Below are 13,179 nucleotides of genomic sequence, written 5' to 3'. Positions count from 1 at the left end.
TCCATGGATCTGTATATGTTAGGACAATATTTCCCCAAAGTGTCTGACAGATTAGTAGATTTAAGAGATGTTGAATAGGTATGTAAAAATGTGCCACATGGAGTTTGGGGCAGATTGTTACATGTATATATATGGCTAAGTCCCTTCTCTCTTCACCTGAAACTATCACAACATTGTTTATTAATCAGCAATACCCCAATACAAAATAAAAAGTTAATAAATTAAAATTTAAAAAAGGAATCTATCCAAATTTGGAGCTTGAAATAAAATTGTATTGTGTTGACTATTGCTTGGTGTAAAAATATAGCTTTATTGGACAATTAAAATTTTTATGCAAAAAAAATGTGCCACATAATCAAGTTTGGAGCTACAGCCTCCTCTATCACCATCTTGGAGATTCCCAATGAATATTTGTCCATATATCAAAATGTTCCGTAATCTCCTAGGGTAATTTGTTTTAAATTGTTCACATTGTTTACCACTGTATTTCTCCAACTTATTTCACTAAAGAAATCTTTTTATTTTAATAGACCACCTATTAAACATCATTCTGTGGGAGACTAGCATCCAAATGAAAACCAAGAGACTTGCTGGAAAAAATTGAGCATTCCAGTTTTAAATTTGCAGCTGCCTGTGCCTTGTTGTCATTTCAAAGATGGTGCCCTCAAGAAAAGTGTCGTGACTCCCTATCTCCACATACTATAGTTTATCATCGAGACAGTCTTTGTACTGTCTGCTTACTTGTGAAATGACCTAGGATTCCTCAGGAATAAAGTAATTACAACAATCTGTGATAGTTACAAATCTAGTCTTCCCACTTATGTAACAATGCATAGCAAAATTTCAAAATTTGAGTTTCCAAGGAGTCGTCTAGTTTTGTTTATTTGATTATGGTTCCATGGACATTGGTTCTAAGAGAGTGGAATATAATTTCTATGTGGATCAAAACTCTTAGGTGCTAACAAGCAAAACCTGAAAAGGGTTTTATGATAGTATTTTAAAATGCATCACAAGTTTCTGTATTTTATCACCCTAGTTTCCCATCTTAAGAAAGTTTGGCCACTGCCTTTCTTTGCTAGAATTTTGAATGGGATTGATCAGGTTATCTTTGTGGGTTAATTAAGGAATTTAATCGTTTTTACAATATTGCCTCCATTGGAAAACTCATTTGGCACTTCATGAGAGGCAACATATGTGATAATAAGGAGTTTGACCTCTAGAAACAGACATAACTTGGTCCAAACTCTGGATTATCTCAGGTAATATATGAGATTACATGTAAGAAGGGTATTGTTATTTTTACCATTTAATAGAGAAATTTGCCAGTGGGTTCAAGAATGGGAATTTTCTTCTAGAGGAGTTTGCAACCAAAGTTCATTGCCTTTTCCCCACACCTCTGCATTCCAAAGCACTGCTCTGCAAGTGATCAGGGTTAATGATAGCAACAGTGAAACTATCACAAAAATGAGGACTGTACGTGTAAACAACACAAGTATGTACACTCTTACGTGATAAAACAGAGCTAGGGACCTCTACTGAGACAAAGACTCAGCAACTTGGTTCACTCTGAGTGATCAGACAAATACATAATACATACCAATAGGGACAACCAAGGAGAAAGTAAAGAAAAAGGAAGTAAAATGTATGGACTTTTTTCTCTATATTTTCACTTTTTTAAAATGTTTTTTAAATGAATTTTTATTTTAAAATATAGAAGAAATCACAATTATTTTTTTAAAAAACTGTTATACCATTTAAACAAATTTCTCTACAAAATGAATAGAGAAACTTCTCTTCACCCTCAGTTCCAGCACTGTAAACCTTAACTACAGTTCAGACACTGGTACATATGTTTCAAGACATTTTCCTATGCTTCTACAAATAATACTTCTATGTAAAAAATATGTTCCTTAATCTTTATTTTAAAATCATAATTATGTCTAAAATTTTTGTGATATGAGCAACCAATTTTTCTAACATTGAGCTACTTATTAAGTGTATATACACACATATATGTATATGTAATTTTATTTTAAATTTACAAATGGTGACTAAGATGATGCTTACTTTAAAAAGGAAAAAAAAAATCATGTTCTAGTTTCAAAGGGCATGACTTCAGGGTTGAGAAGGCATAGAATTATCTATTTTAGAGACAGAAAAAGCATTCCTTTTTTTTTTTTTTGCATATGTTCACAATTTATCGTACATATTTAAAATTTATAGGTCACTTTCTTTTTAAATTTATTTTTAATCTACATATTATAAAATCCACTTTTGATGTGCATATCTGTAAGTTCTACCACATGCAGATGATTATACAGTTATCACTACAATCAAGATACATATAGCTTCATCATCCTAAAAATGTATTAAGTATTCTGGGTTGATGATTATTTTCTTTTAGCACTTTAAAGATATCATTCCACTGTTTTCTGCCTTCCGTCTTCCATTGTTTGTGATGACAAATTCACCATCACTGAAATCATTATTTCCCCCATATGTAATATATCCTTTTTTCTTTAGTGTTTTCAAGAAGTTTTCTTTTCTTTGGTTTTAAGTATTTAAATTATGATGCATCTGACTAGGATTTATGTTTATTCTTTTTGGAGTTTGCTGAGCTTCTTGAGTCTGTAAATTTATATTTTTCACCAACTTGAGGAAGATTTCAGCCAACTCTCTTTCTCCTCTCAGTTTGGGACTACAATGACACAAGTGTTGAACTTTTTTTGATAGTGATAATAATGCTATTTTAAAATAATTAAAATTAGTAGTAGCAATGATGAAAATATGTTTTTATCAGCTCTACTGAGATGTTATTCACATAAACATACAATTCATTCACTTATAGTATACAGCAAGTCCCTGAGGCATTTTTCAATCTCTTCTTTCTCTGTGTTTCAGACAGGATAACATGTATTGCCCTATCTTTAAGTTCACTGACTCTCTTCTCTGGCAATTCTATTCTGCTATTGAGCCTCTCCAGTGATTTCTTTTTAATTTCAATTACTGTATTTTTCTGCTCTAAAACTTTAAGTTAGTTTTTTTATATAGCTTCTATTTCTTGGCTGAGGACTTCTATCTTTCCATTCATTTCAAAAGTATCCATCATACCCACATGGACCATTAGAAAATATCTATTTTAAAGCCTTTGTCTGATAATTCCAATATCTGAATTATCTCAGGTTTAGCATCGCTTTATTGTCTAAAAGCTTAAACAATTTATCTTGGACATTCTGAGTATTCTATTTTTACTTTATATCCTTTTTAAAGTCCTCTGGCAAATGATGAGTTTGGTTGATTGGTTGGTTGATTTAGCAGGCAATCAATTCATTTAGGTTCAAATTGCAAGTTTTACCTTCCCTTCTGTGAGCAATAGCTCTACTATCAGTTCAGCTTTCCAAGTCATTGCTATGTTGCTTGGAAATATGCACCAGTCAGGACTTACTTTGGTCTTGGGCAGTAATTTATATCATAGCTCAGTTTTCAAAGCTTTTTTTGTCCTTTTTGTGTGTGTGTGTGTGTGTCTATGCCCTGCATATACAACTTGGGTGTAAGCCCAGAACTTATGTCAGTTTAAATGCAGAATTAGGGAAACCCCTTCTTCAATGCTTTACTATCTGGAATTCCACAGTCTCTAGGTCCAAAAGTCCCCTTTGTCCAATTCCTTTGGCTAAAATATATGTTTTTCTCATAGATTTAGACCTGTGTGATGTTGCAAAGTTCCATGAAATGGGGGCCAGAATTAAAGCAAGAAAAAGAGAGAAAATAATCAGGATTCCTCATACATCTTTTGGTCCACCAAGGTCACTTTCCTTGCTTCCTCTAGAAAGAAATATGGGAATTTTTTTGCATCAGGGTTTTAGGTGAGTGCCTCATCATTACAACACTGCAGATCTGTAACTAGCAAGGCCTCGGGATAAAAAATAAAGAAAAGATAAGAATTTCCTTTGCATTTTCCAGATAATTTTCTCAGTCTTCTGGCTGAAAAAAGGAATTACTCAGAGTTTTTGCTGTCCATGCCCACTGTATAGGGTGGAACATTTATCACCCATGAGTCAAAGCCAAACAAAACAAAAGAAATAGTAAACTCATCACTTTACTGTCCATTCTTCAAGTTTTTACATCTCTCCTCAATCTACCTGCTCTTGTTTACTCTTCAGAGTTTCCAATGAGTTACATTTTGTGTACTGTTCATAGTTTTGGATTATAATTAATGGGGCTTGCTCTGTTTAGTTCAGCTCTGCAAGTCCCAGGCAATCTCTTTTGGTTGAGGAAAAGACAAACACAGGTAAATCACACATTTTAGATGTACTTGGCTATCATCTTATGTTTCTCCTTCCCAAAGGCATAAAAACATGAAATAAAAGAAAGAGCAATTATATAGGTAAAAATAAAATAGATCAAAAGAATCAATATTAATGCCAAAGTACAATTAAAGTGAAAGAAACATTATTTGATAGAGAAGATATGTTTTGATTAAAATGGATAATTTACAATGAGAATATAACAGTAATGAACCGTTATCAACAGTATAGTGTCTCTACCACTGTTGCTGTTTAGTCACTAAGTCATGTCCAACTCTTTTGAAACCCCACACACTGTAGTCCACCAGGCTCCTCTGTCCATGGGATTTCCCAGGCAAGAAAATGGGAGTGGGTTGCCATTTCCTTCTCCAGGGGGTCTTCTCCACCCAGCAATCAAACCTGAGTCTCCTGCATTGGCAGGCAGATTCTTTACCACTGAGCCACCAGGGAAGCCCTGTCTCTAGCACTATATGTACATATAAGCAAAATCTATTCAAGGAGAAATTGAAAGGAAACATAATTATAATAAAAGACAGATATATTACTAAATCTTTGATAGAGAAAAGTAGAAAAAAAAACAATACTAGAGAAAACTTGAAAATACAATATATACATTTAAATTACTAGGTATATATCTAATAAAATGTCCTAAAAAGGGAATACACATTTTTAAATTAAAGCTTATAAGCATCTCTAAAAGTTGATCATAATTTAGACCAGGGGATCTATAAACTTCTTCTCTAAGGGCCGGAGAGTAAATATTTTAGATTTCATGAAGTCTTTTAGTCTCTGTCACAGGATGCAGCTCTGTTATTGTAATACAAAAACAACCATGAACAATACATAAACAAATGTGCATAGCTCTGTTTCAATGAAACTTTGTTTTCAAAAATGGGAGGAGAGCCAGATTTGCCCCTCCAGGATGTAGTTTGCTGACCTCTGATCTAAACTAATCAGAGAAACTAGAAGCTATGAAGATTTCTTCAGTACGAAGCTGTGAGATAGGTCAAATAACAGAGATGAGTTCTAAATCAGATACAGACTCAAATATTCCCAGGTATCTTGACAGATGAAGAGTAGCGCAGCCTGATACAAGAAGAGACAGGGGTATTTGGTTCTTGATCAATGAGAAAGGTGGGAATAGAGGAGTCATGGCACTGTTCAGTTCAGTTCAGTCGCTCAGTCATGTCCACTCTTTGCGACCCAATGGACTGCAGCACACCAGGCTTCCTTGTCCATCACCAACTCCTGGAGTTTACTCAGACTCATGTCCATTAAGTCGCTGATGCCATCCAACCATCTCATCCACTGTCATCCCTTTCCTTTTCCTTCAATTTTCCCCTTCATCAGAGTCTTTTCCAATGAGTCAGTTCTTGGAATCAGGTGGCCAAAGTATTGGAGTTTCAGCTTCAGCATCAGTCCTTCCAATGAATAATCACGACTGGTTTCTTTCAGGATTGACTGGTTTGATCCCCTTTCAGTCCAAGGAACTCTCAAGAGTCTTCTCCAACACCACAGTTCAAAAGTGGTGCCATCAAACCATGGCACTGTTAGGAAAATTAAATTACATCTGACTCTCAATCTAAGAGATTTCTTGTGCATTGAAAAATGTACTAATTCTGAGACAAAATGAAAGCTAACTTCAGCAAAAATTGCTAGTGGTTAACATTTACTAAAGTGACTAATTATGTTTATAAAGATGGAGACTGGTTTTGATGGAAAGCCACAGGATTAAGAATGGATTTAATTGGAGTTCTGTTACTAATTAACTGCATGCCCTTAGGCAAGCCACTTAGTCCATTTTGGCCTCAATTTTTCAACAGGTAATAAGGGGCTTGTAGTGAATAGATACTTACATGCCTTAGAGTTTGAAAATTTTATGATTTATTTAAATATTAGTGTATCACTTTAAAATTTATTAATAGTACTTGTCAATGATTAATAGTCTACCTAGTTACTTTTATGAATTATTAACACCCTTAAAGGATAATTACCTGGAAAGGTGATCTATCCATTAAACAAGTCATCAACCAATTTACTTCAATTGTAAACAAAGCAATGAGAATAAAATAAATAGTTTCTTGAGGACCTATCTTAAAAATCCCACAACTGAAAAGTAACAGTAAATATCACAGAGGGTAAAAGTCAAGGAGGAGAAATAAAGTATAAATAAAATAAAGTAGAAAATAAAGAAAGAAAAATAGGTAACTGGATACAGTAGGAAATGATAGACAGAAAATATATCAGTGATTGTTTCTAGCACCAAATGTTGTCTAGATAATGATGGAGTCCTGATTAGAGATAGTGATTATATTTTTTTTTGAGGAATAAATTCACCGAATATGTAAACATTAGATGCTGAATAAAATACATTTTATTCCCTCCAATACCTTTTGCATTTATTGTTTTCTCTATGCCAACTACTTACAAGCATTACAACTTTGAATTCTTACAGTAAACTTATTAAATATGTACTAGTCTTTTTCCCTTTTTCATAGAAGAAGAAACAGAGGCATACATAGAAGAAGAAATTTGCCCAAACTCACATAGCTAAGTAGCAAAGCAATCATTTTAACTCAGTTTTCTCTAACAATAAATGTTTTAAAATTACACTATATTGTCTCTCAAGTCTAAGAATTTCTCAAAATAAATGTATCAACAAACCAAGTACTTGCAGAATACCTTCTATGTAACTAACATTACTGGATTCAGTGGTAGACCCAAAAGGAAGTTTACAATCTATTGGGTAAATAATGGAATATTTTAAATAAGAGTTGCTGTTGTTCTTCAGTTGCTCAGTCATGTCCAACTCTTTGCCATATATATGTATATGTATATATACATATATATATATATATATATATATATATATATATAGAATAAGAGAATGCCATTAAACAATTATTTCCTTGGGGAATATATGAGGATATGAAAATCACTGCACCAGTATTAGATTTTTATGTTTTAAGCTTTCTATGAGCTTTATTGAGGTATAATTTACATACAATAAGATTCTAAAATGTCAATGACAAATGTATCCAGTTATGTAACCACCATCATCAAAACAGTTAAACAGAACATTTCCATCACTCTAGAGAATTTCCTTTTAGCCTTTGGTACTCAGTATCCTTTCCCCACCTCAGACCCTGGCAATCATGAATCTGTTTTCTATCACTACAATTTTGCTTTTTCTTAAATGTCATATATATTGAACTGTGCAGTATGCAGTCTTCAGTGTCTGGCTTCTTTCACTTAGCATAATACTTTTGAGACTCATCCACCTTGTGTGTATCAGTAGTTTGTTAATTTTTTTTCCTGAGTAGTTTTCCATTTTATGAATAGACTACAATTTGTTTAGCCATTCATCTATTAAAGGATACTTAAGTTGAATCTGGGTCTTGACTTTTGTTTAAAAATCCCCATAAACATTCAACTACAGATCTTTATATAGATAAATGCTTTCAATTCACTATGCAAAAGTTACAGCAGAAATTAATATAGGAGGGCACCTAAAGGTAGCAGGAGGTCCATAATAAAGAAGCTACTCCATATAAAGAGCAAGGAATTTTAAGAAGGATGTGGTAATTAACATGCCTTAAGAACATATGCTGGAGAAGGCAATGGCAACCCACTCCAGTGCTCTTGCCTGGAAAATCCCATGGATGGAGGAGCCTGGTAGGCTGCAGTCCATGGGGTTGTGAAGAGTCAGACACGACTGAGTGACTTCACTTTCACTTTTCACTTTCCTGCACTGGAGAAGGAAATGGCAACCCACTTCAGTATTCTTGCCTGGAGAATCCCAGGGACAGAGGAGCCTAGTGGGCTGCCATCTATGGGGTCACACAGAGTCGGACATGACTGAAGCAACTTAGCAGCAACAGCAGCAGCAAGAACATATGCCTTAAAGAGTCAAATACCTTAGAGGGGGACTACTAATAAATAGGGCAAAAATTGGAAGTTATTATATGAAACTATTTTCACAACATTGGAACTTAGGGAAAGAATTTCAGTACAGTTGGGAGAATAAGAAGCCAATTTTCAAGGGGTATAAAGAAGCAGTAAGGAATGCAAACTGCAAGTATAGCGTACTTTTTTTAAATGTATTGGCAGTAAAGAGTGTGAGAGAGAAGTGAAAAGGCATTTTTAAGAGATATACAATTTCAAGGAAGATTGTGGAGGATTCTGGGGGAAGTTGATCTTCTGTGTGGCAAAGAAAGAGAGATTAACATTGCAGAGAGAGGAGGCTCCAAAAGAGTGTGGAAAGGATAGGAACAAGAGGCACCCGCCTTGAAAAAGTGTCTCTTACAAAACAAAGACAGGATGTTAGATTATATATTCGTAGTGAGGAGGGTCTGGCAATAAAAACCTACTTAGAATAAAACCAGGGAAGGTCAGAGAGCCATATCAAATGACCTTAATCTTACCCAAGTAGTTAAGAACCTGTTTAAAGTTTGGGAATCTATCATAGGAAAGGATCAAAAAAGGTCAAGAAAACAGGCAAGAACTAGCAACCAAAGTGAAAAATCCAGCTGAAGTTCAGTAGCACAAATTTATTGTGAGCTTGATCATTATTGTTTTGTGACTTTACTCAGAAACGAAGGTCTAAGAGAAAAATCAGATGACCAGAACAAGAAGACATTTCTTTCTTGGGTTAAGAATGGGCTTTCCTTATATTGAAGGCACATTATTCTTTTATCTAAAAAAGAAAGAAAAATAGAAAAATTCACATGAGAAATTAACAGTCTATATTTGAAGCAAAATAAAGTTTGTCCTGTTTTTAAGTAAAAAAAAGAAAGAATAAGCTTTTCAATCAAAAGATTGAAGAAATGAGGGCTAATTGAGTCAATGATGAGATATGTTAAAATCATGGGTCCTAAATGGATAAAGAAGATGTGGTACATATATACAATGGAATATTACTCAGTCATTAAAAAGAAAGAAATAATGGCATTTGCAGCAACATGGGTGGACTTAGACATTGTCATACTGAATGAGGTAAGTCAGAAGAGAAATATCATATGATATCCCTTGTATATGAAATCTAAAAAGAAATGATACAAACTAATTTAGTTACAAAACAGAAAGGAACTCACAGACATAGAGAACAAATTTACTAATTGCCAGGGGAAAGGGATAGTTAGGGAATTAGCGATAGACATGTACACATTGCTATATTTAAAATGGATAATGAACAAGGATCTACTGTATAGCACAGGGAACTCTGCTCAATGTTATATGCCAGCCTGGGTGGCAGGGGAGTTTGGGAGAGAATGGATACATGCATGTGTACGGCTGAGTCCCTGTGCATTCCACCTGAAACTATCACATTGTTAATTGGCTATGCTGCTGCTGCTAAGTCGCTTCAGTCGTGTCTGATTCTGTGCAACCACATAGACAGCAGCCCACAAGGCTCCCCCATCTCTGGGATTCTCCAGGCAAGAACAGTGGAGTGGGTTGCCATTTCCTTCTCCAATGCATGAAAGTGAAAAGTGAAAATGAAGACGTTCAGTCGTGTCTGACTCTTAGTGAACCCACGGACTGCAGCCTACCAGGCTCCTCCATCCATGGGATTTTCCAGGCAAGAGTACTGGAGTGGGGTGCCATTGCCTTCTCTGGTTAATTGGCTATACCCCAATACAAAATAAAAAGTTTATTTTAAAAAATCATGGGCCCTAGCATTAGTAAGCAAGCAAATAAAAAAATAAAAAGTTAATCAGGAGAGCTAAATTATCATGAGCTGATTTGTGCAGTGGGAGCAAAAAGAGAGAAGCATGTAGGTATAAAAAATTAAGGCTAAGGAAGGAAATATTATTGTGGTCAGAGTAGTGATAACTGACTTACTGAAGAAACGGTTAAATGGGCTAAATAAAGAACATGTTGAGGAGCAATCTGCAAGAAATGAAATTGCTACCGATCACTTGTTAAAGACAAACTACTGCAAGACACCATGAAAGACGAAATGTGGTAATAACTAAAGATCTATTAAGATAGTTTTATCTTTTTCTTCAACAACACAGATTGCCTCCAGAAAGACTTAGGTTCTATCACCAGTACTACATCAAATCAAAGAGCAGAGAAAAGCAGTTACTGGTTCTTTGATTGTGTACTGTTTTTTCTTTACAATCCATTTATCATCTTTAGTGCATACTGCTGCCATGCTTACTCTTTTGATTGCTACCACAGTCATAAAGTACATTTAGTACATTTCAACTATCTGTCACATGCCCCAAGTGTACACTGGCAACTTAAACAGAAAAGATTTGATTTTGTTTTTGTTTTTGTTTTTGTTTTTTATTCAGCAGGTGCTCCAAGGGAGTATAGAATGAATGCCACGAGGAAAGAAGGCTTTTGATGATGTGGTGGGAACTAATTCTGAAAAAAAGATAGTGCTTCTCACCTTCTGCCCACTCCTACACCCCCATTCTCCTGCTAAAATCATCACCATCTGCCTTTGTGAAGCTCCTAATCAGGGACTAATTGACCAAAGGCAGATTGGAGAGAACAGAGTTGCAGGCCAGTGTATGTTTCAGTGACTGTTCTGTTGACTTTCCTCTCAAGACTTTGCAAACTGCTTTTCTTCCTTCTGGGAGATAATTGCTCTCCTGGATAACAATTGGATAAGCACCCAAACTCGGACTCTGTCACAATCCTGCTTTCACAGGGACTAATCAACCCAGGGATCAAACCTGGGTCTCCTGCATTGTAGGCAGACTCTACCGTCTGAGCCACCAGGCAACCCATTGATTTTTTTTTTTTTAATTTTTCAGCACTTTATTTATTTTTTTTTTTTGATAAATTTAATGCCTTTTATTGCCATACCTCATTTTACTGTGCTTTGCTTTAGTGAACTTTATAGATACATGTTTTTTTTTTTCCTTGTTAATTTTCTGTTTAGTTGATCTATCCATAAGTGTGAGTGGGGTATTAAAGTCTCCCACTATTATTGTGTTATTGTTAAATATTTTGTTAAATATTTTGATAATAAGCCTTATTATGAAGAACACCAATACATTCCTACTGAACATGACAGAAACAAAATCATGAGGATAAGATAACAAAAGCACCCCATTACAAAATTGGATGGGAGCATAGAACCAAAGTTAAAGAGAAACCCCATGGGACTTCCCTCATGGTTCAGTGGTTAAGACTCCTTGCTCCCAATGCAGGGGGCCTAGGTTTGATCCCTGGTCAGGGAACTAGATCCCACATGCCACAACTAAGACCAGTACAAACAAATAAGTAAATAAAAATTTTTTTTGAAAAAAGAGAGAGAGAAACCCCAGTTATATGAACCTAGGAGTTAGTTATAAGGTCCAACCCAGAGCCATGGCAGAAGTTGTAAAACATACTTGATAACAATGAAAAGGACGTGGATATACCAATTTCCTTACAAAGGTTGTCTCTGGAGGTTGGAGTGGGGAGGAGGAGAAAAAAGAGACTTTAACTCTATATTTTTGTCACTTGGTTTTTGCCAAGTATGTATGAATTCTGAAAAAATTTTCAGACTGAAAAACTTACCTATCTGAGCATCAATAGCTTCATTTATATAATGGGAATATCAAGAACTATGTTGCCTGTTGGTTCAGTCAACAAGTATTTATTGAGTTTATTGTCTTAGCTGCTGTGAGTTGGCAATAATTAACATCGTGAGGAACTGAACAAAATGATTCAGATAATGTGTCTGGCTCAGAGAAAGCACTCAGTGGATATCATTGTTTTTCTTCCATTTTTCTGTATAAAAGCAGAAATGGTCTCAGAACTTGAGACAGGTTTAAACAGTCTAAGCTGGGGAGACTTGTAAATGAGAAAGCAGAACAATGGGCAGATTCTGTGTAAATCAGTCTACCTCCATGTAGCCTAAGGAAGTGGACTCGTGAGTAACCTGAAAAGTCTCAGAGTCCTTGCATCTACTCTAAGCCCATTCTTGCATCAATAAGATTGAGCTGCAAGTCAAAACCTGAAGTCTTCTTTTCATCCTTTAGAACTTGCATTTCGGAGTAGATTAATCTTTATTTCTCCTGTCAAAAACTGTACCCAACAAGTAAATTTATAGTTTCTTGAAGTATCTCACTTAACTGTTGGATGAAGACTCTCCCAATCTTGGCTGTTCATGTCTAATTTTAAAGATTAAATGATAGTAAAAAGCTAAAGTGTAATATTAAAAAACACAAATGCCTCTAAAAATTGAATGTTGGTGATGAAAAAAAAGAGCATGATTTTTCAAGGTTGATCTCATGTAGAATGTTCTTGGGGAGGAAGGGGCTGGTGGTGCTGAAGGGAGTCGACTCATAATCTATCATCCTGCTCATTAAATAAGATTGTTGTGAGGAATCAAATGAAATGATTTGGATAATATGTCTGGCATGTAGTAATCATTCTTGGCACACTGATTATTGCAAACCTGCTAGATTCAGTCAGCTAAATCCAGTCTCCTCATCAGTTACCTTATGATTCTTTAATAAACAATCATTAAAGCCATTTTTTTTTACAATTTCATAGAAATAGCTATTCGTGACTACATTTTGAGAAGCAATCAACCACTCATTTATATGTATTACATGAGGCCCCAGTATCCAAATTTTCAAGGCATGGGTGAGAACAAAATTCTGAACTGGAAATCCTTACATGGGTAACAGTTTAATATGAGGATTAGATTTGAGCTTTAGATGGATATAGTTGAGAGGAAATCTACTAAATAGAAGTTGTTATAAGAGAATTGGGGAGGGAAATGGGAGGGGGTTCAGGATGGGGAACATGTGAACACCCGTGGCGGATTCATGTTGATGTATGGCAAAACGAATACAATATTGTAAAGTAATTAGCCTCCAATTAAAATTAAAAATAATAAAAATAAAAAATAAAAGGGAACATAAAA

The sequence above is a fragment of the Bos taurus genome, chromosome X (genome assembly GCF_002263795.3).
Source record: "Bos taurus isolate L1 Dominette 01449 registration number 42190680 breed Hereford chromosome X, ARS-UCD2.0, whole genome shotgun sequence".
Lineage (NCBI taxonomy): Eukaryota > Metazoa > Chordata > Mammalia > Artiodactyla > Bovidae > Bos > Bos taurus.
The sequence above is the reverse complement of the archived record's forward strand: the minus strand, read 5'-3'. Positions refer to the sequence as shown.